Source organism: Leptidea sinapis, chromosome 16 (genome assembly GCF_905404315.1).
Source record: "Leptidea sinapis chromosome 16, ilLepSina1.1, whole genome shotgun sequence".
NCBI lineage: Eukaryota > Metazoa > Arthropoda > Insecta > Lepidoptera > Pieridae > Leptidea > Leptidea sinapis.
In genome coordinates this window covers 144,478-168,888 of record NC_066280.1, presented here as the reverse complement: position 1 = coordinate 168,888, position 24,411 = coordinate 144,478, and the positions used below count along the sequence as shown (strand labels likewise).

The 24,411-nt window shown below is 36.2% G+C and overlaps 1 pseudogene; it reads left to right on the top strand.

The window, feature by feature from the left end:
* Positions 1-1,086: 1,086 nt before the first annotated feature.
* On the top strand, positions 1,087-23,040 carry LOC126968788 (myogenesis-regulating glycosidase-like; annotated as a pseudogene).
* Positions 23,041-24,411: the final 1,371 nt, after the last annotated feature.

Genomic DNA, 24,411 nt, shown 5'->3' with positions numbered 1-24,411 from the left:
CGTGGCGCTCAGACAACGGCCGCGCGCAAAGGTTGCAACGATAAGGTTGCGCCTGCGCGATGGCCGGGTAGAAAATGTAGCCACTCCATATCAAATTCAAATCCAACTACATCGACAAAACAACTTAATAATAGTTTTGAGAACGATACTTGATACCACTAAATTTAGTGAAGTCAATTGACTTGCGAGGTTTGAATCTATCCCTCCACAAGCAGAAACTTTTAAACTATGCGAGAAGAAAGGCGTAAATCAACATTATTATACGAGTATCTTGGGTAACTAACGCACGTTCTAGAAGTGAAGAACTTTTGACTTTACCAGAAGACATATTCTTTTATAGATTTGATTTGCGTTAGGTCCCGTAAGTCACACGTGTCAGGAGATTGGGAACCGAAGGGGCGTACGGTATTTCGGGGACCGAGACTCTGCGGGCAAATTATAACCTCGGCTTCACCCTCGACCTTATATAACCTTCATTAAATTTGTTGTTATTACCACGTTGTTATTATTTCTATCAACCGCTCAAATAGCAATGTGACATAAGGTCGAGTGGCCATCACTCATTTGGCCATCATCACAATTGTAATAAATTTAACGAGAACACGTAGAATAATCTTCCAATACCTTCTACCCTACTTGCCAAAGTGCAGTTAAAACTTAACCATATTAAAGTATAAATCATTTGATCAGGTTAAGGATACACCAACAAGTGAAAGACTTTCCGAAATACTCATTAAAAGTGACCACAATCCTCAATTACATTTATATTTTATCTCATCTATGTGGCCTTGAATTGTGATTCTGTAGATAACAAGAGAAAACGCAAAATCGGCTTTTAGTCAAGGTATCAGTTGGTGGATTTTGATTTTCAAACCAACCAATTAAGCAATGAAAAATAGTTCCCTATCCGACCGCTTGGGATGGTTTTAGTCACTGACGTTCAACTACCTATGTGTTCGGGAGATGATTTTCACATCGAAGTTGCGTATTATCTTAACAGAAGGTTAAATGTTTATCACAATTGGTTAGTTGAAGAGTTGATAACAGATAAAGAATCAAGATACATATAACCACAAGTCAGTGGTCGCTGCTGAGAGGATCAGTGATGTTGGTTCAATTTATTTTCGGTACGTACCTACTACAGTTTATTTGGATTTCTATACGGGATGTATGTTCGGGAAAGATAATAAAGCGTGTGCCAAGAAAATAATCTTTAATTTCAACGGCACTAACACATGATATTACTTTTTCACATAGAATAGAAGTACTGATTCTGAGATTGAGATTAGAAGAGGACGCGTGTTACATCACAATTTATTGACTCTTAAGAACAAAGCAGTTTTTAAGAGCCAAGAGCAGATCTGACCCAATAAGGCTTTTAATAGATTAATGTTTTACGTAATTAGCTTAAGTATTTAAAGTGCAGCCACTTAAGAGCATAGTCGGTTAGCGATGGAGTTAAGAAATGGGTAGGATGTATGAAGAAACTATTCCCGTCATATTTGACCTCCTTCTCCTGTTATCTCTTTCGAATGCGATACGAATAAGTAATAACTACAGCTTTGACCCATTATAAATACAAAAAATGCTTTATCACCGATTTGAATACTCCTGTTTGTTCCTCCAACATTAACAGCATTCAATGATTTTCCATTTATAAATACGAAAGAGTAGAATATGGTCTATCCACGTTTTGAATTTTTTTGGCAATCCTGATCTCGATGGCTCAAACGGAGTATTTTAGGAAGGTTATTTTTGCTCGGGTTCACTACACAGGAAGGAAACACACTCTTAACATTTAATACTCCTTTGTTTGGCTGTGTTTGACAAAACTAAACTGAATTATAAGGGCGTAGAATTAGATATCATTCGACACCATTAACACCCTTACTATGTGTTAATATGAAACAAATTATATTATACGGCTGCTCCTTTATTCTTGTGATTTGTGAGACAAGCAGCAACGACAATAACCCACTGGCCATATTTGTATCAGGGTCCAACTAAAAATAACAATAATCAAAACAATCTCCCAAAACATTTAAATAATATAACAATGTCATTGTATGGACGAAATTAGGAGGGTGTAGTATTTGTACTTTGTATGCTTATCCAACTCAATGGCCACCCATGTGGTTCTTCTGGTAATGCTAGGGATTAGGAGCTGTGATGATCATTTTTTTTAAGGAATAGGAGGACAAACGAGCGTACGGGTCACCTGGTGTTAAGTGATCACCACCGCCCACATTCTCTTGCAACACCAGAGGAATCACAATATCGTTGCCGGCCTTTAAAGAAGGTGTACGCGCTTTTTTTGAAGGTAACCATGTCGTATCGTCCCGGAAACACCGCACAAGGAAGCTCATTCCACTGCTTTTTAGTACGTGGAAGAAAGCTTCTTGAAAACTGCACTGTGGAGGACCGCCACACATCCAGATGGTGGGGATGATATCCTAACTTGTGGCGTGTCGTGCGAAGGTGGAATTCGGCGGCAGGAATCATGTTAAACAGCTCTTCTGAACACTCCCCGTGATAAATGCGGTAGAAGACACACAATGAAGCGACGTCTCTACGCAACGCCAAGTGATCCAGCCGTACACAGAGCACTGGGTCCCAGACAATTAGAGCTGCTCTGCGTTGCACGCAGGAATTCAAATGGATCGAGCTGAAACTGGGGTGCGCCATATAGGTACCATTAGGTGATCTGCTGGTTTCTTTAAATTTGTTAACTTTGAATTAATTATCCATAATTATTGTATTACTTCGGATTTCCGCGACCACCTACACAAGCTGTCAACGGGATCTCTATGCTGAGTATTATGCATTGTGTCAGTCTATGTGTATGCCGTTATGATCTGATCTGAAATCTGCAATTTTAACACTAGTGGAAGTGGGACGCTCCTTTGTACAGTATGCCGGCTAGATTATGGGTACCACAACGGCGCCTATTTCTGTCGTGAAGCAGTAATGTGTAAACATTATTGTGTTTCGGTCAGAAGGGCGCCGTAGCTAGTGAAATTACTGGGCAAATGAGACTTAACATCTTGTCTCAAGGTGACGAGCGCAATTGTAGCAGCGTTCAAAATTTTCTGGCTTTTCAAGAATCCTGAGTGGCACTGCATTGTAATGGCAAGGCATATTACCATCAGCACGTCCTGCTCGTCTCGTCTCTAAAAAAAAAAGTTACAGCCTGCATGATTGGATTGTACAGGACTGTTAGCGGCTTGCACGCTATCAGCAGCGGCACCAGTTTCCATCCGAGCTGATGATGTAGAGTTGACGCTAGAGCCACAGTTAACTGGGGGATTTCTACTCGCTCTCACTACAGGTAATAATTCTTTTAAATTTTCATCAATTATTTCATTCTTCAGATCAGACTCAATGAGCAAACTACTTTTTGAAAATTACCTTCTGGCATATTTTCCAGAAGACTTTATTTCACATCAGCTCTCTGATTAATATTGAAATTGAATTTTAAAATGTCGACCATACACATACTTTTTCAAGGAACTTTCTGCATGTACAACCATAATGTGAAATGCCTTATAATGCCTGCATAAGCCTTCTTGCTCGGTGTTTCCAGGAAGAAACGAGATGTGTACCTTCCTAAACAGCTGATAAAGCACCTGTCATTTCTGCGTATTGCAAGAGCAGTGATCACTTAACATCGTACCCCGTACGCTCGTTAGTCGTAAAAAAAATACATACTGGCGTTATTATTGGAAAATTTCGAAAGTTCTAGAATAGTTTCTGAATACGTTGGTCTTCCTTCCTTAACTCATATTTATCATTCCTATCTTTCAAATCCAATCCAGGTGTATCCGAGGCGGGCCGCAAGTAAATAATGAATTGTATTTGTTCATCAGATGACGTCAAAACTGTGTATGGTCACATCGGCAAGAGTTTGTACTCAGCCGTCATCGCCGTGGAAGTTGAAGGTGGAGTGGACATTCAGATCGGCGCTGCGAACTTGACCGTACGCACACTCTACGATGACACGACTAAAGCTAGAGGAATCAAACTTGCGTGGAACACCAATGAACCGCTACGATTTGAAGATTGTATTGATTTTGGTAAGTCAGTCAATTCGTTATTTTGATCCTTGAACTGAACCACAATTTCTTGATGAGTTGCTATCGTTTTCGTCATGCTCGCTTAAATGTCACTGCTTGTGGTGGAGACATGGAAGGGGTCGTCCCTTTTCCTAAAATATGGTCGAGGGAGGCCATGGCTGGCCCATGCGTCACGCTCATGAACGGGCGCTATTTGTGGTGGCAGGGTGATCCTTTAGCCAGAAACTGTGTTTCATGGTTTTAAAATAAATATTTTTAATAATTCCTGAAAAAATGGTTGGAAAATACCATTATTTATTTCTTTACGATGTGTGAGTCTACTGTACTCAATAACTCTTGTTTTTACGTATTAATTTACATTTTTTTTACTTACTCGTGTAAGGCGTTACTCGCAAAATGCCTTAATTTATTTACGGTGTGTGTGGATGATGCAACTATTATACTAAATATCTTTTGTTTTGTATTAATTTTTATTTACTTTTTAGAATTACTCGTGTAAGGCATTGACTATTTGACGTTTGAGAATGTTTGTTACATCACTTTACATATTGTAATTGAAATGATCTTGTAAAACGCTGAAAATCTTGTTCAATCTTGAAAAATTTTAACGAGTGGCAATGAATTTCTTGCTACTTCTTCTCATAGCTCAACGCTTTACGAAGTAGCGGTAGATTACATGAGATTTTTTTTTGACATTCAGAACACATTCTGTGACCTACATGAAAAAAGTGATATTGATTTTATTTACGAGAGAAATTGATGGAACTGCCAAACTTTGGATCATGTTCCTCATTTGGAGAATTCCCAATTTCGTTTTTGGATTGAGAGAGTCCGAAGCAAGACAAACTTGTTTATACACAATTCACTCAATTTCCTTAACCTAAGTTTTAATAAATACCTACCTACGTATAAATGACACTGCTTGAAAACAATTTTATGATATCATCGATCATATCATTGGACACTTTGATAGCTATCGTTGCTACTTGTAGTGATACTTCTGCATGTCAGGATATTTTTATTTTCCACACGACCAACAATATATACATTATTAATATATATATACCAGTGGGAGGCTCCTTTGCGTGAAGCAGTAATGTTAGCATTATTTTGTTTCAATCTGAAGGGCGCCGTAGCTAGTGAAATTACTAGGAAAATGAGAATTAACATCTTATGTCCCAAGGTGACGAGCGCAATTATTGTAGTGCCGCTCTGAATATTTGGGTTTTTCAAGAATTCTGAGCGGCTCTGCATTGTATTGGGCAGGGCATTAATTACCATCAGCTGATAAGCCTGCTTGTCTCATCCCTTATTATCAAAAAGAAATGACAAGTACAACGGCCGGAAACTTATAATAACGCTTAGAATAACATTTTTCTAAGCAAAACAACTTAAATATCTCTTCATCGTGTCGTCACCCTGTTAGAATATAATTTAGCTTGAAAATAGGAAGAAATCTCGAACATCTATTTCTGCTGTATTTTCAATGCCAGCATCTCAAATTGCAGCCATCGCAACCTTCAGCCGTTATATTGATGTAGAACGATTGTTTACCTCGTAGTTTTACGCAGATTTAGTTACGCAATTTTTAATTTGTTCTGCTAACAAAGAGCGTGTAATAGTAGCCCGATGTTCGGGGCTTTCCATAATGCCTTTGCCTCTTTATTGTATATAATATCATTGTTTGACATCAAAAAAAATCATGATCTAAGTATCCTGAAGAACGACCTACATTACATTTTTAGGATAGAAGGTGACTTTTTTTCATGTTAAAGAATTATATTATTAGATTAGTTATAACTTGAATATACATCTCTCATAACAACACCTCTACCCAGAAAAAGTAGTTCATAATATTTCCGCCGGTTTGGCATCATCGCTTCGCACTCGCTTTTTATTGAATGCCCTGCATATTTACATCAATATTTACATAAATCCAACAGAAATCTAGCAATACCTTAGCTTATACAAATCACCTCATTTAAATTTATTAACGTAATGCATAATACTGAAGAAGTACACCGTACGTGTAATCCATTTTCTGTGTTTAATATGACAATATCGATATCATTTACACGAATCTGATTTTGGATGAAGAATTTGGATGCTGGGAACAAACAAAAATACGATAATGTATTCCCACTATCCAACCTGGCAGACGTTGGAAGATAACATATAAAGTTAACCTAGGTTGGAAGTTGGGAATAAGACGCCGTAAAAGCTTATATTTTATTTATTGGTTTTAAATTTATTTTCCATAAACAAATATTCTATAACAAGGATAATATAATATATAATTACATATTGTATGTAAAATGGCGGCTGTCTTGTAATTTAAGACAGAGTGCTCCGTGAAATTTAAATTAAATTAAACTTATTACATTGCCAGATAGTCTTGAAAGTATAAAGTACCAATAATTAAAGGTGAAATATAAAGTGACGAAATAGTGCAAAGTGTCTATCTATCAATCAAGAAAGTAAAAAGTGAAAAATATTTAACAAACAAGAAAGCAGAAGTGAAAAATAATTTACAAAACTACGTACTGTGCAAAGCTCCTTGGAATAGATGTTTTCTCTTGTTGTTTCTAAATCTTAACTTTCAATTTAAAAAAAAATCGAAGCACTGTAGTGATCATTTGTAGAAATAGGAGTGGAGAAGTGAGTTTTACAAAAAACAGTAAGTGGTCATAAAAAGTGTGAGGGTAGATATAAATTCATATTTTGTGATAAAGTAGATGTACTTACCCACACAATCCTTTCTTAAATTATTATTTTGCAACTTTAACTTTACTACAGTAAATTCAACGTATAGCTCAATGAATCTTTGGTCAAGTGGTTATATAGTCAGAACTTGTACATGAAAGCGTCAGGGGCGATAGTTCAAATCTCGGCCGGGAATATAAAAAATTATTTTCATATTTTTTATTTATAAGATAAATTAAAATTAAATTATACAATATTAAATTTAAAATTGGCCTAGCAGTGAACAAATGAAATAATAAAAACTCGACCTCGCAAAATTGAGATTTACTATAATACGAGTACAAGACAGTCTGAAGAAGACCTGGTCTGAAGATCGACGGACCCGAATTCGATTCGTGCGAAGTTTTGTTAAATATGGCTTCAAATAATAATAATTATTGTAAAGGATGTGACAAGTTGACCGACATTCGTGAATCTATGAAATGCTTGATATGTCACAAGTATTACGACTTGGATTGTGCCTCAATTTCTATAAAACGATTCTAATGACCTTGGAGAATAAGCAAAACTGGAAATGTAAAAATGCATAGAATCAAACTCATCGAATATAGAAAATTATAATAATATACTCAATAGCGTACCTGCCAGGCAATCAAAAAGTTTTTAAATATCAACGCCAACAAGTAATCTCTATAAGAACGTAACAATAAGAAGAAAAGTACCAGTAATCACCAATGAAATATTACCAGATTTAGACAATTCTTTTTTATCTTTAGAATCCGAACCTACAACCAGTTTAATCGATTGTTCGACAGTGCAAATGAGTGAATTTAATGAACTTCAACAACTATTTTTTGAGATAAAAGCGAAACTCGAATTAGCACTGACAGAAATAAAAGAGCTTAAAATGAAAATAGAAAAAGATAATTATAAACAGCCTGCTACTATCTCAATTACATCCACAAATAATGACACGATTACCCCTATAACTACAGAATACTATGAATCAGTTCCAAACACGTCAAACATAAATTCTCAGTCCCGTACATGTAAAACTTACCCACAAACAAAAGTATTCAATACAGTGACGGATCAAAAGAAAATACATAAATTTGGAACGCAGCGATGTATTGGAATAGGCTCTCAGCTTACACACAGGTTGTCTACATCTCTCAATTATTCCATATCAGCTAATATCAAGCCTCAAGCTCCGAGTGATGAAGTATTAAAACATTGCTACAAGCTAAATACAAACTCCTCGGATATCGTTATAATTTGCGTTGGAGAAAATGACCACTGTCCGACACAAACTTTGTCAGAACTTAATACTACTATAAATAGAATAAGTGCGCGGAGTGCCTGTAGTGTTATAGTAGTAGGTGCATCGCATAATAAATATCTATATTATAATCTTAATACAGAGATTAACCACTTGTGTTCTCGCTTTAAAAATTGTACCTATAAAATATAACAAAGGTAATTACAGTACACTGTGTGATAAATTACTGCATTGTATAAATTATATAAATTATGAGCGGACATTTCTTAATTGTAAAGAATTAAAGAAACATATAAATAGGTGCAGCAGGTTTAACAAAAATGTACAAAGCACAATTTCCATGAGTAGTTTACCCGTGAGTAATTTGAGTAACGCTATCAACGACCGTATTGTAGACCGAATTCCGCCGCAAACGCAAACAAGACCGAATTTAAATGGTTTTCGTTCCTAACAAGAAAAAAAAACTAAATTCATTTTCCGTATTTCATCAAAATATAGCAAGTATATTAAGTAAAATAGAAATTTTTGAAATAACGTTGGAAGAATTGTGTAAAGCGCAGATTTATCCCAAAGTAATATGTTTGTCAGAAACATTTTTAATTAAGGGTCAGGAACATTACCTTAATTTAAAAAACTATTATTTAGCATCGAGTTTTAGTAGAAATAAACCAAGGGGGGGGGCGTGCGTATACTTCTTAAAAATGATTTATTGTTTAAAAACATAGCTCTCACCGATTAAACATTAGAAAAAAAGTTTGAATGCTGTGGAGTAGAAGTAGTAGGATACGATATTATAGTTATTTGTATTTATCGGACTCCTGACTCTGATGTGAACTTTTTCCTTACCCAATTAAATTTATTGTTACATAAAATCTGTGAAAAATATTATAAGAAAAAAATTATATTAACAGGTGACTTTAATATTGATCTATTGAAACAAAGTAAACATTCGAATGAGTTTAGAGATTTAGCAAAAACGTATAATCTTACATTTCACATAGATGGTCCAACACGAGCTCAGTCCTGTTTAGATCAAATATTAAGTAATATAAATAGAGTTAAAGCGCAGTTGCTACCTTTACACCTCTCAGACCATGACCCAGCTCAATTTATTAGTTTCAAAATATCTGACACAAAACGAAAATCGAATAAAAATGCTATTACGTGGCTAATATACAAAAGAGACTACAGTGAAGAATATATTTTCAAATTTAAAAATTATCTCCAAAATTTAAAATTTTTTGACATATTTCAGGAACGTAATTTAAATCTGGCATTTAAAAATTTTTATGACACTTTCTGTCTTTTCTATAAGCTATGCTTTCCACTAATAAAAATTAAATTGAGAAATAACAGCAATAAGTGTTGCAGCAGTACTAAGCGAAATTTACGATACCGTTATTACCAAATGAAATCGGATATAAATAAATCTAATTATTTAAAATACTCCAAAATTTTGCGTAATTGTATACACAAGGCTCAGAAAAATTGCAATATTCATTATTTGAATAAAAGTAAAAATAAATGTAAATCAACTTGGAAAATTATAAAAAACCAGTTAAATTCTCAGAGTAGACGTACCGAAATTTATTCACTTACACTAGGTAATCAAACAATAATAGACCCTACCCAAATAGCTACATCTTTCAATGACTACTTCAATAATATTGGTATACTCAATGCAAATCAAAATCAATGCTGTCAAAATCCATTCAACATTAGTCAGAATCCCTCTTCTATGTACCTGAGACCCATGTCTGAACCGGAAGTATATACACAAATTATGTCTCTAAATAATACCACTGCAGAAGGATATGACGAGATATGTACAAAAGTAATAAAACAATGTCAAGCAGAATTGGTACCCGTGCTGACACATTTAATTAACATATCCTTTTCATGTGGTTCTTTTCCTGAAGAACTTAAAATATCCATAATTAGCCCCCTATTCAAGAACGGAGATAAAAATAACATTGAAAATTACAGACCCATTACTCTCATACCTATCATATCAAAAATCTTTGAGAAATGTATGTGTTTACAGTTAAAGGAGTTCAGTAGTAAATTTCATTTAATTAAAGATGAACAATTTTCCTTTCAGAAAAATAGATCTACTAATGATGCAATCTATTCTTTATCACACTCAATTGCTCAAAATATTGACACAAAAACATTGACTACAGTATTGTACTTTGACATGTCAAAAGCTTTTGATAGAGTGTCCCATGACTTATTATTAAAAAAATTAGAGGCATATGGAATACGGGGGCTTGTGTTAGATTGGTTCCGATCATATTTAAAAAATAGGAAACAAAGTGTAATTATTACTCGGACTAATAAAATTAGTGAGAAAGAAACATACAAATCTGAATATACATTTAACCAGTGTGTTGTACCTCAAAGGAAGTGTCCTGGGGCCAATTCTATTTTTGTTTTACATAAATGATATTATAGACGTTACAAATAATAAAATATTTCTATACGCGGATGATATTTCGATAATTTTTGAATCTGACATTTAAAACTTTGATATTATGAAATTTAACAATGACATTATAAATAATATGGACAAAATGATTAAATGGCTTGGTATAAATAATCTTAAAATAAATCTAAATAAATCGAACTACATGACATTTTCAAATGTTCTACGTAATAATTTAAAAATAGAATATAATGACGTCATTATGGATAAAAAAAAGGAAACTTCATTTTTAGGTATTATTTTAGACAATGAACTTAAATGGACATCACACATAAATGAGGTCTGTGGTAGAGTAAATAAATTTGTTTATGCCTACGAAAAATTACAGATTTAGGTACCACACTGTCAGCTTACCTTGCTCATATTGCATCTATCTTGAGATACGGTCTTATAATTTGGGGTAATGGCGTAAACATCCAAAAAGCATTTATTGCACAAAAAAAATGTATCCGTGCGATTTGTGGGGTAGGTCCGTACGAATCGTGTAGACCGCTGTTTATTAAACTGAAATTGTTAACCTTGCCGTGCCTATACATTTACGAAATAAGCATTTTTGTAAAGAGGCATAAATATCTTTTCATCACTGCCAAGGAAATGTATGACCGCGACCAACGCCATCCAAAAAGACTTGTTTACAAAAAAGCACCCAGGACTACTTTGCTTACTAAAAATTGTCATGCCATGTGTATTCAAATATTTAATAAACTTCCCAATACTATTAAAATGTTCAATATCGGTCCTTTTAAAACTCAATTATATCAATGGCTAATTAGTTACAATTTTTATGCTGTATCCGACTTTTTAAATTTGTGATTTTCTTTTTTTTTATAATCTTGTGTATAACTTTGACTACATAATATGTATATGACATGTATATTTTGTGTAGATGCTAATGTAATATAACAATGAAATATTATGTGCTGTAATCTTAGAATTTTATTATTATATAATGACATGGAGGTAATGTAATTTGCATGCCCTTTTTGGCTAATGTGTTGATTCGTATAGAATTATTTTGCTAACTTGTATACACACATTATGCAAATAAAGAATTATTATTATTATTATGTTTACAAAACTTGTTAAAGTGATGATTTAAAATATTTTTTAATTTTAGGTGACAAGCACTGGTACGGTGGACCTATGCAGGAAAATCAGGTGTACCCAATACAGAACGCCCAGTTCGACTACTCCGCCTATGTGACAGCAGAAAAAGACAACGCAAACATTATGGAGAGATACTGGCTCAATTCAGCCGGTGAATACATCTACGTTCATCCGCAAGTACCCTTGTTCGTGGACTATGGACTCTTGCAAGCAAATCATATCTGCTTCGGCGCTCAAATCGCGGAGCCCTACTCCTCAAAGCGTAGTCATACAGAACTCTCATACGATATCTGGTTTTTATCTGACGTCAAGGCCGCTCACAAACACGCGGTCGAAAACTATCTGGGCAAGCCATCCGGATTGCCGGATTACCAAATGGTGCAACACCCAATTTGGTCAACGTGGGCGCAGTATTCTTATGGTGTTGACGGATGGAAAGTGATGGAGTTTGCTGAAGCAATCCGAGCGCACGGTTTCAATGATTCACAGTTGGAGATTGACGATCTGTGGGAGACATGCTACGGGTCCATGGAAGTGGATACGGCAAAGTTTCCTAATATGACACATTTGGTTCAGGAGTTAAAGGGGATGGGTTTCCGAGTGACTATTTGGTTACACCCATTTATCAACAGTAACTGTGAGCCCTGGTATACGGAGGCCCTGGAGAGTGGGTAAGTAAAACACGGCACTGATAACTTAATTTTGAACGATGTAAGAAATACTTTTTAACACCCCTCTTCAGTCATCGTATGATCATTTTCACCGCACGATAAGAACGCCTCATGTCATCGTATTGAAATTACTGGGAAAATGAGTCTAGAGAACTTATGTCTCAAGATGACGAGCGTAATTGTAGCGCCGTTCAGAATTTTTGGGTTTTTCAATAATCCTAATAATCTACCGCATTTATCACGGGGAGTGTTCCGAAGAGCTGTTTAACTTGATTCCTGCCGCAGAATTCCACCTTCGCACGACACGCCACAAATTAGGATATCATCCCCACCATCTGGATGTGTGGCAGTCCTCCACAGTGCGGTTTTCAGGGAGCTTTCTTCCACGTACTACAAAGCTGTGGAATGAGGTTTCTTGTGGGGTATTTCTGCGACGATACGACATGAGAACTTTAGAAAAAGGCGCATATACCTTTCTAAAAGGCCGGAAACGCTCCTGTTATTCCTCTGGTGTAGCAAGACAATGTGGGCGGCGGTGATTACTTAACATCAGATGACCCTCAAACTCGTTTGTCCTTCTCTTCCATAAAAAAAACCTCACATTGCATGGGATAGTAACTACAAAGCAATGGAAATTTTTTCTAGAAGAATTTATTTTTCCTTTGCCCTTAGCCAATAATTTATCTCGCAAACAAAAGGCATAAAATCTCAACGTTTTGATCGCGGGCTGACATTTAAGATAAAAATGATGTGTTACCTACAGCTGTATATATATATATTATAAAATAACTAGCTGACCCAGCAAGCGTTGTATTGCCTAAAGTAATAAAAAAATTCAAAACTTAAAATATTTGGGTTACAAAAAACAGAGTTTCAGACTTACCAAATATATCGTACTACAATAATTATTATCGATTGCCATCTTGCAATCCTATTGCGGATCTGTGGATGGAACAGTAATTTAAAAATTGCGATACAAAAATAGTTTTTGTGGGTTTTAGGGTGGTGACATTTAGAGGTGTGAAAAATAGTTGTTTGCCGATTCTCAGACCTTCTATTACTTTACATTTAGGAGATCAGATCTTTATTTCAATAGGACAATATTTTCTATCACTTGACAGCCTCGCAGTCTCTTCCCGTCTAGTGCCACCTTCGAACTGGTGGCAGTCAATCATAAAACGTTTAACACATAATAATAATAAAAAAAATATTATTCAATCAGTTGTTAAATATGGCGTATTTTCAGAGGCTATCATTATGATATGAAAATTAATTTTTTTACAAGGTTGTGACTTTTTCTTACGAGTATTACGTAGTATTTACATACTCTTTGCCAACAAGCTCCATCATTATTTTAGTCTTAAAATATTAACATATTCTTAGATTTTAGTAGTTTAGTCTTTTACAAAGCGATTTAAAAAGTTTTGTAGTAAGGAGTTCTCATACATAGAATAAAATCGTAAAAGGTTTTATTCGAGGAAAATAAACAATTCCTTGAAATGGTTGCTTATTATATTTATTTTTTAAATTAATCATTTTCACATCAACATTTACCAAATATCGAATTGACTGTAGGTATACGCGAAGGAACCTGTTGTTTTCAATAAAGATATACAATATTGTACAGTCATTTCTATCGCTATAAAATAATCACAATCTAGTCCCAGGCTGTCCGATCATTTAGATATTCAGCAGTGGAGTAATAGGATTTACGACAGAGCCATTTTTTTTATAAAACATTTAAATTTATTTATAGATAATGCCTGAACAGTGGCTGGGATTTTATTATAGAAGTGTATATATACATTTACCCTTAAAGCTATTATGTATCTTATGAAGCCTACTAGAATTAGTTACAAGCAATCCCTTATTTCTAGTGCTATAATAATGAAAATTACTATTAAGAGCAAAAAGATGACGATTTTTGTGAACGTATATTAAATTTTCATAAATGTACTGACAATGAACAGTCATAATATTTATTTCTTTAAATTTTTCTTTGAGAGACTGTCTATAACCAAGCTGATATGATGGTTTGTTTTTTTACTATTTTCGACAACATTATTGAAAGACACGGGTAAATTTATTGAAATAAAATTGAAACATGGATGTGTTGGTTGTCATACAACCTGTTATATGAATGACAGCTCTTTTGCAATAACCTACTTCCACCCTTGTATCATAATGTACTTATATACATATTTTAAGGTACATTGATATTTTATATTCAATCTAACATAATAGACCAAAGAGGATGTAAGTACTAAGTAATAAGAGGCTGGACTGCCTAAATAAAAATTGAAAATTAATTTTGTATGAAACGTGCAGTCATTTGACATAAGTTTTAAATAGCAGTAATTATAGTAATGCGATTGGCGACGAAGTATAATCTGGCTAAGTTTGAAATCTAACAGTTGCTTAAAACGTTGTGGACTTTGGCTATCTCCTTTTTTTACAAGATTAAAGCCGTCATCTGTCAATCTGTCAATGACGTTTCATACAATCGAATGAATCGCTTTTTTCTTAGAGTTTTGCTAGCTTGTAGTAGACCTTCTTATTCATTATTATTTATGTTTGGTTCATGTTCTAACTTGCACTATTTGTCCACTCTTACAATTCTAATCATGCATCGCATTGTATACAATGTCCAGTGTGAGGCTCCTTTGCACAGGAAGCCGACTAGATTATGGGTACCACAACGGCGCCTATTTCTGCCGTGAAGCAGTAATCTATAAACATTACTGTTTTTCAGTCTGAAAGGCGCCGTAGCTAGTGAAATTACTGGGCAAATGAGACTTAACACCTTATGCCTCAAGGCGGAACGCAATTGTAGTGCCGCTCAGAATTTTTGGGTTTTTCAATAATCCTGAGTGGCACTGCATTGTAATGGGTAGGGCGTCATCATCATCAATCACCATCAGCTGAACGTCCTGTTCGTCTCGTCCCTTATTTTCATAAAAAAAATGTCGCTCCTATTTGTACGACAGATACTTCGTCGTGAACGAGCAAGGCAGTCCAGATGCGACCTGGTGGAACAGCAACGGCACTTCTTCAGGTCTGATCGACTTTACAAACCCTCGCGCTGCCACCTGGTGGTCCACGCGAGTCAGGAACCTCCTGGACACGCACGGCTTTGATAGCGCCAAGTTTGATGCTGGACAAAGTAGCTATTCACCTCAGGTATTTTAGAATGATCTATAATTTCAAGGTATAACAAATTTATACCGCTAAATATATTCTGGATAAAAGATATGGAGTTGTAGAACAATCTAATGATAAGTATTGAGAATGGAATGAGCTGTATATTGGATGCAGATCCGAAATCTAATTTGTTAAAAAAATCCAGGGAGTTTCTTGGATATTCTTCTTCTCTCTGACCCACCATGGACATTAGAAATAATCTGCCTAAATAAAATGTTTGGCAGATTATTTCTTTGTTTCAATCATATCGATTTTATAAACTACAGGTAATAGAATTAGTTAAGCTAATCTTACCGAAGCGGGTTATTAATACGAACAAATGGCGTACACTATCGAGTATAAATATTTATTTAAAGAAATATTAGAAGTGAAGTTCCGTCTCGCCTTACTGAGTACAGTGTATACCAAGCCAAGAATTGGGCCATCTCTTCCAAGTAACCACGAATAATTGTTCTGACGTTAAAGCCTCTTTCTTTGACTCAACCGTGTCCGCTACATATATGAAAAGCTCACGAGCTGAACAACCTTGACTGAAACCGTACTGACAATCGCTGATCAGCTGATGTTCCTCTAGATATGCACGGCGGTTGATAATTGACTCAATAATTTTTAGTCCAAAATGGAGGTGTGATGTGAACACTTTCTTGGGGACCGGGTGCACTAAAGTCACCTTCCGTAGTTTTAGGACTATGCCTGATGAATAGGAAAGCCGAAAAAGACGGGTAAGGATCGGCGCTAATTCGGGAGCACATGTCTGTAGCACTATCGGGGAATCCTATAAGGCCTACTTGATTTATGAATGAAAATATGTATAGCACGTTAAGCAGGGCGCTACGCTAGAATTTTACCTCAAGCATGTATGAGTCGCATCGCGGAATAAGTGTTGGTGGTGTAGCACCTTGGTCATCCAGAGTAGGAGTAGGGGCTAGTCACAAAAAGAGAGCCCAGGGGGCCTACTCCTGAAATCAATATTCGATATTTCGTGGCATTAGTCGTTTCGAATCCTACTCTTAGTTACATCGTATTCAATGTCGAAACGATGATTGAACGAACGAAAATTTTTTCGTTAATATCGGTGCTAACCCTACTCTTAGTTGAAAATGTCAGAGACGAATATTCGAATTTGACAAATAATCAAACGTCACTTTTACGATAATCTCAACGACACCTTCTAGGCTGTCGTTGATATTATCGTTTCAAGTTGTATAGATATATTTGCCATACAATATACATACTTAATAAATATTATTAAAATAATAATATGTGATTTACTATTCAACAGGATTTTATTATTATTAAGTAATTTAAGTCATTTTGTTGATTGTTTATGCGTAGAAAGTAATGCAAATGGCCGCCTGAGAAATAGGAAGTCGACGAGAAGGGTTGAGTTACTTTTTTTTACATTTTACTATCCGCAAGTTTTGTATTATTTATTAAACTTTAAATGGTCATATTATATTCATCACATAATTTGTGAATATTTACATTTTGTGTAAATGATACCAAATTGGTGGTGCAGAGTCTGGCATGATTCTTGATTTTATTGTATTGACAACGACACGGCTACGATTTATTTAAATATGTATAAGAGATTTATTTACATAATATGTATTTGCGCAGGTCCCGGTTCAAACGGGTGACATAGATCTACACCCGCACCACATTGTGGATACATTCGTCAGGACTTGCGCCGAGTTTGGGAACATGATTGAAGTCAGAGCCGGATTCAGGTACTTGATTACCTTTTTTTTCACAGACTTCTGTTTTTTTTAAAACATACCCTTGATGAGATTCTATAAATATTACCCCATTTGGTCTCTTGCAAGAGGAACCTTATGAGTACTTTAATTTATAAGTGTCTTACTCGTATTTTTTAGTCCGACCTGTATAAACACAGAAACACTGTATAAACAAATTATTTCTATGCTTAGGTAGGTATTACGTGGTAGGATATCCTGAAAAGTCACAATATTTCCAAGTTTATATAATATTATATGACTGCTTTAGCCATCAAAGGAATTCAAACACTGACTTCTATCAACGTTTTAATATTTTATTAAAAGTTTACCAACCATGAGACCGTAAGTCGTTACATTGCTGACTTACTTACTTGCTACTTCCAGGACTCAAGATCTCCCAATCTTCGTTCGGATGGTGGACAGAGACTCCATCTGGGGCCTCAACAATGGCCTGTCCACCGTGGTCACGACAACGCTACAGATGAATCTAGTGGGCTACACGTTCGTTCTCCCGGACATGATTGGAGGCAACGGACTCAATCTGAACCATGAGCAAGCCGACATGCCTTCCAAAGAGCTCTTCATCCGATGGCTGCAGGCAAATACCTTCCTGCCATCGATGCAGTATTCTTACGTGCCCTGGAACTTCGATAATGAGGTTAATACTTGAGCGTTAGCAATTTTTTCCTCTGTTTGTTCTGTTCACCTCCCCAGCACCAGTTCCTTCCATTTAAACGCTTTTAACGAAAAGCGCATCCATTCACTGTTGAGGCGCAGGCGCGTTAATATCGGGTCTCTTTTCATCATCTACCACATATACTACGGGGAGATTGTAATAGAAGTGTATAGGTCATGTTGCTGCTGAACGAGTAATAAATCGAATCTTCTAATAACGGGCGCCCACCAATTGCCCGTATAGATTTTTAACCGACTTCGAAAAGGAAGCGGTTTGCAATTGGATTGGTTTTTTCTATTTATGTACACCGATTGCGCTGAGATTTATGAACCGATTTACGTGATTCTTCTCTAGTTTGATACGGAATATTTGCCATTTGGTCCCATAACATAGTCTGGCCCAGTAGTTTTCATTTAATGAATATTTTTATTTAAGTGGATAATGTTATGTTTCTGTTTATGTAATGCTTTTTTATGAGTTTTCAGTTAGTTTATTAACTCGTTTGCCGATAAGCGTATCTTAGGCTACCTGTCCTTACCTTGTACCTTTTTTAACGTTTACCTTATCTTATCTTTACCCTTATATTTAAACAGTTAATGCTATGAGAAATCTGCCACAATCACACAATATGACAACCCCATTTAATGTACAGACCCGGAACCCCGATTATATTAGATATAATATAATGAATGTATAGATAGTTTGTATTCATTGTTGTGTGTTTTCCTTTCTGTTTTTGTACATATTAACAAATGAATGAAATTCCTATAAAATCATCGCATCGCCAATTAAGTTAAATGGTATCGTGAGAATCCATTAGTGACAGACACCTCTATTAACATAATAATGTTAGTGTCGTGTTCAAGCATCTGTTAGTCTAATTACAATTCTATTGTTATACAAATACGGAAACTTATCGTAGGTACCAGTGGGAGGCTCCTTTGCTCAGGCTGCCGGCTAGATTTTGCACAACAGCGCCTATTTGTGCCGTGAAGCAGTAATGTATAAGCATCACTGTGTTTCGGTCTGAAGGGCGCCGTCGCGGAGCTAGTGAAATTACTGGGCAAACGAGGCTTAACATCTTATGTCTCAAGGTGACGAGCGCAGTTGTAGTGCTGCTCAGAATTTTTGGGGTTTTTCAAGAATCCTGAGCGGCACTGCATTGTAATGGGCAGGGCGTATCAATTACCATCTGCTGAACGTCCTGCTTGTCTCGTCCCTTATTTTGATTAAAACAAAGGTACGTGAAAAACGCGAGTGAGTTGTAGAACACTATCCTCTTTCCGCGACTTTGTCTATGTCTATGTCTGCGGAGCCCACGAAAAAATATCAACTGAATAATAATTAATAATGTTTAAAGTATTCTTTCATTTACCCGGACAATAAGTGTCAAAATCCAATAAAGAGTCCAGGCTCTTCTTACGAAAAGCTCGGCGAAACAACGTTGTCACGGACAGTACTTGCCACCGCACCTTGTACATAGGGGCACGTTTATGACCTCAAAGTGCAGTTGTTTTTTCACTCACCCAGTTTCCGAATAGCCACGGTTTTCTTAAGTCATGTTGTCATATTAAAAGGTTTAAAAAAGCACAAATGCACAATTCCCAATAACAATGATATGACAATATTCTTCACCAATGTCAGTTGTCAGATTAACGTCAGATTTCTGATTTATCAGATCTGTATCTGAAGTCAGGTTTTCTACGTGCCGATTAAACGCTATCACTGCCTCTTCAGAATTGGTAAAAGTGAAACCTCTCATCAAATCGTTGATTTTGGGAAAAATACAGAAATCACAGGCTGCTAGGTTGGAGCTATGTGCAGGATGCGTGACGAGTTGAACTATTTCGGAAGCTAAAAATGACCTAGTTTTGTTGGCCGTGTGTTAAGAAGCATTGTCATGATGAAGGAGAACGCGGCTTTTTGGTCGTCTTTTGCGAACTTCTTTTTAACACCCTGGATAAACAAATGATAGAATACCACTCGGCATTAACACTCTTTTAATCTTCAAGTGGAATTGTGCACATGAGACCCGTAGTAAAGAAAAAAATGCGATCATTTTTTTACCAACGTTTCTCGCCTGCCTCACTTTTGTTGGTCTGTTCTCATTTTCAAACACCCATTCACATGATTGCTGTTTTTTTTCGAGTTCAAAACAATAACTCCACGCTTCGTCTCCTGTGACAATGTCATAAACAGCATTAGATTTTCCGTGGTCGTACTTCATTAGCATCTGTGAGCACCATTCCACGCGATTCATTCTGCTTCGCTGTTAGTTCATGATCCAATGACAACAAAGTTTCCGAACTTTCAATTCTTCATGTAAAATTTTCTGAATTTGGCTCATACCAATCTCTTATATTCCTCGAATTGTCTCATAGGTAATCCGCGGGTTTTCTTCAATTAGACGCCTAACAGTAGCCATAATATTTTCGTTGACGGCAGTTGAAGGCCGCCCTTCACAAAATTCGTCATGTAAAGAAACCCGACCTCTCTCAAATTCAGCAAACCATCGCCTCGCGCTGCTCAAGCAAGGTGCTTCTCTCCCAAAAGCATTTCGAAGACGAGCGGCACAGTCTTGCGGAGAGAGAGAACTTTTAAATCATAAAAGTCATCGCTCTAAAATTTTTTCGACTTAATTCCATTTTCGTTGCGTACGTAAAACTTTTATGTGTGATACAAAACAATTGAGAAATGATTTCCCGCCAAGGTTTTTTTTATTTATAAGAATTGCAATTATATTATTCTATGGAGTGGATAATTATTATGCGTATAGTGTTTATCTGTGTGTATGATTGTGTGTGATGTATATCATTACATGAGTGAGTATGCTAGGGAAACGTGTATCAGTGTGAGTAAGTGTTTCAGCATTCATCGGCATCGTTCTTATTAGTGTTTAAATTCTCTTTGGTTCTTATGTGCTCGATCACTAAGTTAATAAATTTATTACGGCTGATGAAAAAATTTCAATATCTTTAAATCTACAAATTTGGTATACGGGGATACGGATCATGCAGCATGCGGACGGTTGGCTTAGTTGGTAGAGCGCTTAGACGTATCCTGAGAGGCACGGGTTCGTATCCCACGTCGTCCATATGTTTTGGTACAAAATAAATTTGTATATGTAATATCCCACAAGTGAGGAATATCACTTAAAAATAAAATTTTTGGTCTTAAATTACTGTCCTATGTAGAACTAAATGTTTGCCATAATTAGTACGCGGCTGGCCAACGTCCTATCCGTTTGGTTAGAAGTGAATAATCGATTACAGAGTTTAGCCACATTTCATGTCTGTCATTTTCTGTCTACCTTCGTAAGTAGGCCGAAAATTGTAATACTGTCCTCTTAAACGTCATTTCTTCAGAGAACATAATTCAGGCGATGCGTAAAGGACCGCTGTATGGACTCCAACTGAGCTATGTAAATTACATTGCAGGGGACCAGATCCTCCATAATGCTACAATATAAACAAAATACAAAAAATTATGGGAGTATTTCTCAGTTTTAAAGTTTAAGCATTCCTATGTAAGAATCCGACCTTTCTTTAAGCTTACAAAAGCTAATCATAATGATACGTGTCACACTTGTTATCCGTCATAACTCCAAGATCACGAACATGTTCAACTTTGGTAATAATGGTACCTAACATTAAAAGAATAAATATAAGAGATAGTCTAACATATTTATTTTGTCAACATTTAGATCCAGTCCATTAATTCTACAGTAATTTGAGAGTCTACAAAGGTCTGACTGAAGTTTATCGCAATCAACCAAACTATTAATTAGACAAAGGATTCTTTGATCATCGGGGTGCATTAAAATTTGAGAGTAAATGAAGCAAGTTATCATGCAGGTATATATTGAAAAGCGGAGGTCCCAGGTGAGATCCCTGCGGTACGCCAGAGGGGACACGTTTAAAATTTAATATATTGACACCAATAATAACTGTTTGTAATCTGCCCTTAAGATAAGAGATCAATTATTAATTTACATATACAATGATCAATACGGTAAAAACGCTTAGAATAATCGGTGTACACAAAGTCAACCTTAGAGTACCCACCCCTGCATTTAGTTAAATAGTCTGTGAATGCAGTGAGGTATGTGATGGTCGATAAAGCCGTGTTGAGGGGATGGAATATAAGCGACAGCTGGATGCAGGTGGTCACGAACAATGGACTCTTAACAATTTTGCAAAAGCTGGCAAAATTGATGTAGGTCTATATTAAGTTTCAACATTTGCAGTAAATGAACTTGCATGATTTGTATCACAAATGTAATTAATTGCATGTAAAACAAAACCATGTCTCTAAGTACAGAGGCCATGCGGTGACCAGTATAGATTTAAAATGGTTATCTACCTTGAAATGAACTATCAGGCTGAAAGTCTTGTCACTTCACCTGTTGCATTTTAAAGGTGGTTTGGTGGTTCAAGATTCAAGATACCCTGGAAGGCCAGAAAGCATGTTGGCCGAAGGATAAATTTTAATTGCACATTTTACAAGTAAAATGAAGGCATGACGTCACCGTCATTATCGAATGCACTGCCTTCTTTTATAAAAAGTATATTATATTTATCTTCCATTACATTGAGTGAAATGGAATGCAAAGTACTTACTTAATAATATCCGAATTTGTCAGTTGGCAGAAATACATCAAGTGTCATCACATGCGAGTGTTTTCCAATCATAATTTTAATGGTTACGTTGCAAGTTGTAACTCTCCTAGGTATGAAAGAGTTACGTTCACCGAACCGTTCCGTTGCACTCCGAGGCAGGCCTATTTGAGGAAATATTGTTAGTAAAGAGTACAAGTATTTTATCTGGATTAAATGCCTTACAGACACAGAAACCTCACACTCCTCTTGTCTCTACTATCACGAAAATTGTTTTTGTTTCATACATATTCTGCAATAAATTATTACTTTCAGACAGTGGAAATAAGTAAGAAGTATACCGATCTGCACGCGGATTTCGCTGATGACATTTATTCTGCAATGGAGGCTTCGGTCAGCCAAGGATCTCCAGTCAACCCTCCTTTGTGGTGGCTGGATCCCACCGACAAGGAGACATTCGCTATTTGGGACGGTACTTAAATACTTCTAGTTTTAAATACTGTAGGAAAATCATTAATAGCAATGTTGCTTGCTTCGTCTAATTGCTTGTAGCTCAAGTACTTACAGAGAGTGTTCCAGAATACAGAAACATTATGTTAGTCTTACATTCTACTAGATATCAATGATGCAAAAAGAATAGCTTGATTAAAACACTATACATTCGACTTTACCTCACAGGGGCCTAATATTCTTTAAAGTTATGCATGAGCGACACAAACTCCTATTTGGTGTGCCTTCTCAGAGAAATTTTTAATGATATCATTTCTGTATTGTATTCAAAATAAGCTGCCAGATATATAACAATCTCTTATTGTATAGTAACTACGATCGACTAAATTGTATTAAAATCTAGCACTTAGCACAAATACAATGCTGGTTATACTTTTTATTTTATTGTTTGTTTATGTGTTGCTTATTTAATCAAAACAAATCTTATAACTATATTTACAATACTACGACTACATAAAATTAAAACTATCATTACGTGGAAGCGTACCAAGAATACTGGCAGCATGACCGCGTTGGATAGCAAGGCTGATCCGTTGACCGAAATAGCTGCCAGCGCTTGGGTTTCCAGTAGCCTTATTGAGGCGCGAAGATAGTATTTTGAACATTCTCCGCGCCTCTGGGCCCCACGGGCCAAGTGTCTCGACACCAAACGGCACAAAGATGTATGACTCACTGAGACCAATATATTTGCGACGCTTGCTGTCTTCGGCAGTCGAAGCAGCAGCCCCAGCACCAACTGACGTAACTTGGACATGAGAAAGAGCCAGAGTGTCGACGCAAGTAGCGTCCCTCACCAGCGCCCTTCCCCGTGCCCAAGCCAACAGCGTCATTCCATCAGGACGCTTGCCATCGCGGCGGGTAATACCATTTGGCTCTAAAACAGCTGGTATAATAAGAGCAGCAAATGCCCTGCGGATGACTTCATTAATGCTGGCGTGACGACTGATACGGCCTGCCGATTTTAGGCAGGATAACCCGTGGCGTCCAAGAGCATCTACCTGAACGCCACATCTACATTGATGTGGTTCATTCAGTTTTATACCTAGCCGGAGTGATACGCATATTGACAATGTCATATTGTCAAGTAGCGTTCCAATCGGCGCAGAGGGCAAGGCTTGTAACCAAAATGTTTGTTTATTGTTCATTATTTGTAAACGCTTATAGTTTCTTATATGCGAAAACTGTCAATGTTAAATAGATGTATACTTTTTTAACCTATTTATGTTATGTAATACTGTTTGTTTTCTTAATAATATAAAATCCTTGCAAAACATCTCGATCAGTTGACTTTTTGAATAAAGTTTTTATTCGGCTTTAGCGGCTATTGTTATATATTACAGAATTCCTACTC